Source organism: Enhydra lutris, unplaced genomic scaffold, assembly GCF_002288905.1.
Source record: "Enhydra lutris kenyoni isolate GAN:26980312 unplaced genomic scaffold, ASM228890v2 scaffoldscaffold56, whole genome shotgun sequence".
NCBI lineage: Eukaryota > Metazoa > Chordata > Mammalia > Carnivora > Mustelidae > Enhydra > Enhydra lutris.
Window position 1 is genome coordinate 6,756,329 of NW_019154140.1, and position 4,166 is coordinate 6,760,494.

A 4,166-nucleotide genomic window follows, 5' to 3' on the forward strand; every position below is an offset into this window, starting at 1 on the left:
CACAGCCCCACACACTCATTTATGTATTTGCTAGGGCTGCTTTGTGCTCCATTGGCAGAGTTGAGTAGTTGTAACAGCCTAAAAGCCTTTTATGGTTTGCAAAGGCTAGAAGATTTATTATCTGGCCCTTTTCAGAAAACTTCGCCATTCTGATCTAGATAAACAAAGAAATGAGGAACAAATAAAGCCAGCAGATTTCTTATAAAATCTGTGAGGCAGAAGACAAGGTCAACCCAGAAGTTTTTGCTTAGCAAAAATGTCTTTCAAAAACAAAAGGGAAAATAAAGACTATTTTAAACAAACAAAAAATGAAATATTAAAAGGAAGCTCTTCAGGCAGAAGAAAAAAAATGTGAAAATTTGGATCAACACAAAGGAATAGAGAGTGTGAGAAGTGATAAAATGTAGGTAAAATATAAAAATTATAAAAATATTTTACCTACATATTTATCTCTTGAAAAGATAAATGACTAAAGTAAAAATAATAAAAATGCACTTGAGATTTTAGTGTATGTAGAAGCATATATATAACATAGCATATATATGACAATAAAAACACAAAGGATGTAAGGGAGGAAATGAAAAATGTTACACTATTTAAAGATGGGCTGTGATAAACTGAAGCATATATTAAAAACTCTCTAGCTCCACTGTCCAATATAGTAGATACTTGCTACCCATAGCTGTTTAAATTAAAATTAAAATTTGAGAAAATTAAACATTTAGTTCCTTAATCATACTAGTCAAACTAAAAGTAGTCAATATCCATATGTGGATAGTGGTTACCATACTGAGCAGTACACATTAGAACAATTCCATCATCACAGAAAATTCTTTTGAAAGAACTGTTCTAAAGTAATAATAACAACAACAGAGCAAAAGAAAGAAAAGAAAAAGAAAAGAGGAAGAGCTAATAAGTCAATACTGGAGGTAAAAAGGGATCATTTAAAAATTCAATTAATGTAAACACTGGAATGGAAACAAGGAAAAGGAAACAGAACAGATGGGACAAACAGAAAACAAATAGCAAGATGATAGATTGAAACCAATCTTATCAATAATTATAATAAATATAAGTGGTCTAAATATCACATTTAAACAGTAGAGATGGTCAGGTTAGATAAAAAAAAAAAAAAGACCCAAGCATATTCTAAATATAAAGGCATAAATACGACAAAATGAAAAAAAAGGAAAAGATATGCCAGGCCAATACTAATAAAAAAAAGCTGAAATGCCTTCTTTAACATCAGACTAGATAAATATTAGAGCAATGGATAATACCAGGAATAAAGAAAAGACATTTCAGAATGATAAAGTGGTCAATTCAGCAAAAGGATATAATAATCCTAAATTGTCAAACACCTAATAAAGAGTTTCAAAATATAGGAAGCAAAATATAATAGAATGAGAAATAGAAAAATCTACAAAATAGTTTAAATCCAAATATTAATTTTATCAATATTAAACATAATTAGACTAAATGCTCCAGATAAGAGAGAAAGGCTGCCAAAATGGATAAAAAAACAACGAAACTAAACAAAACAAAAATCTGCCTATATGCTGTCTACCAGAAATATATTAAAACTTAAGGAAACAGGCTGAAAGTAGATGAATGGAAAGGGAAACATCATGCACCCCATTCAAAAGAAAGCAGATGCAGCTATATATTAATGTCAGTCAAAATTTAAGACAAAAGCATAATTAGTAAAGAAGAAAACCACTTAATAATGAAGATGAATCAACTCACTAGAAGTTATGACTATTAAAAAATTTAGACTACCCTTCTAGCACCAGAATATATAAAGAAAAAAATTATCAGAAGGATAAATTCACAAATATAGTTGATTATAATAACCCCTTGTTGTAATTTGTAATATAAATAGAAAAATCACTGATATAAAAAAGTTTTATAAAGAGCTTATAAATTTGTTTTAAAATTTGTACTAATGGATATATCTAAAACTTGCATCCAACAAGTGCAAAACACATATTCTTTCATTATATACATACATATATATATATAAACTTGTCTATTAGGCAAATTTCAACAAAGTTTGAAAAGCTGATATTGAACAGAAGGTATTTTTCAACTACAATGAATTTAAGCTATTAATCAATAACAAAAAGACAATCAGAAAATTCTCATGTTTGGAAATTAAGAAATATGAATTTATTCAACAATACTTAATGCATGCTTACTTTGAGCCAGGCACTGTTCTAGACAGTTTGGATTATATTAGAGAGAAGGTAATAATTAGAAGTCTGACATACCAAGTGTTGGTGAGAATATGGAATGATGAGAACTTTTGCCTTGCTGGTAGAGTATAAATTATTACACCCACTTTTTTTTTAAATTAATTTTTTTTAAGATTTTATTTATTTATTTGACAGAGAGATCACAAGCAGGCAGAGAGGCAGGCAGAGAGAGAGGAGGAAGCAGGCTCCCCTAGAGAGCAGAGAGCCCGATGCGGGGCTCGATCCCAGGACTCTGAGATCATGACCTGAGCCGAAGGCAGCGGCTTAACCCACTGAGCCACCCAGGCGCCCCTATTACATCCACTTTTGAAAGCAATTTGATATTTTCTAGTAGAGCTGAAGATAAGCCTACCCTATGATGAACAAATCCATCCATATGTATAAACTTCAGAAAAATTCTACTTTAGAAAAATTTGTTATGCGTACCATGAGACATGTACTAGAATATTCATAGCAGTATTACTAGTAAGAGCCCCAAATTTGAAAACAACTGAACTGTCCATCAGCAGTAGAATGCAACTGTAAGTGCAGACATTTATGCATTGCGGTATGTTCATATAATGGAACACAGTAGAACCATGAAAATGAATGAAGCACAGCTACCCCCAAAACATTGATATTTACAAATTTAATGTTGTGAAAAAGAAGCAGCACATGAAACACTAAAGATGAATTGTGTGATTCCATTCATATGAAGTGTGATTCCATTCACATAAAGTTCAAGAGAATAACGTCCTTGTGATTCCATCCATATAATGTTCAAAAGCAGGCAAAATCACACTATATTGTTTAGAAATGTGTAAATATGTGATAAACTATATAGAAAAGTGAAAAATTATTATCATGACAATCAAGATAATAGGTACGCACAGGAAAGAGAGAGTTTGACTCCAGCACAGCAGTGGGGGTCTTTGGGGAGGGGTGGGAAGATGACTGCTGTCTCTCTTACCTAGACAGTGATCTATTGCCTTTGTTCATTAAATTGTAATGTATGTCTATTTACGTGTATGTATTTGTGTTATATTTCCACAACTGATAAAGGTCTAAACATAAAGGGAAACAAAAGCAAGAAAGGCATTAAACATAGAAGACAGTGTGAATAAAGGCAGGGTGGCATGGAAGTGTGCTGGGTGCATGAGAGCTACAAGCAGATTTGTGCATCTGGAAGGTAAGCAGTGGAGCAGAAAGTGGTGGGGAAAAAATGAGGTTGGAAGCTATGGAAGCCTTTGGAACATTTCAGCTGGGCTGTGAAAAGGCTCAAATCTGAATTTCAGGTAGACTCATCTACCTGCAGGAAACTGAACTGCTGCAGGGGAGAATGATGCACAGGGAGGAGAGAGAAGGGAAGGAGCAGAGGAAAGGCCGAGAGAAAGGAGCTATTACAATCCTCTGGGCACGAGATAGCAAGAGCCTAAGGTATGGTGTTGTTTATAGAAATGGGGAGGAGGAAATGAATTAGAGAAGTGTCTGTGTGCATTTCAGTAATCTTCCTATTTTGAAAAACACAGTCACTTCAGGGCTCTTTCAACTTTGGGTTTGTGATTAAAACATGGGTAGTGTGGTGCCAAAATATCACAGAGCTAGTCTCAAGCATATATAAATCTATTTCTTTCCAAGCTAAGCTCAGACAAGCAAGACTCTGCTAGTTTTCAAGTCCTCCAAGCAATCAAGGCTCCTTCATCTCAGATATCCATCTCTTTCAAGAAGCCCTTTAATGTTTATTCTTCCAGTCCATGAGCACGGAATGTTTTTCCGTTTCTTTGTGTCATCTTCAATTCCTTTTATCAGTGTTTCATAGTTTTCAGAGTACAGCTCTTTGACCTATTTTGTTGGGTTTATTCCCAGTTATCTTATGGTTTCTGGTGCAATTGTAAATGGGATTGATTCCTTAATTTCTCTTTCTGCTGCTTC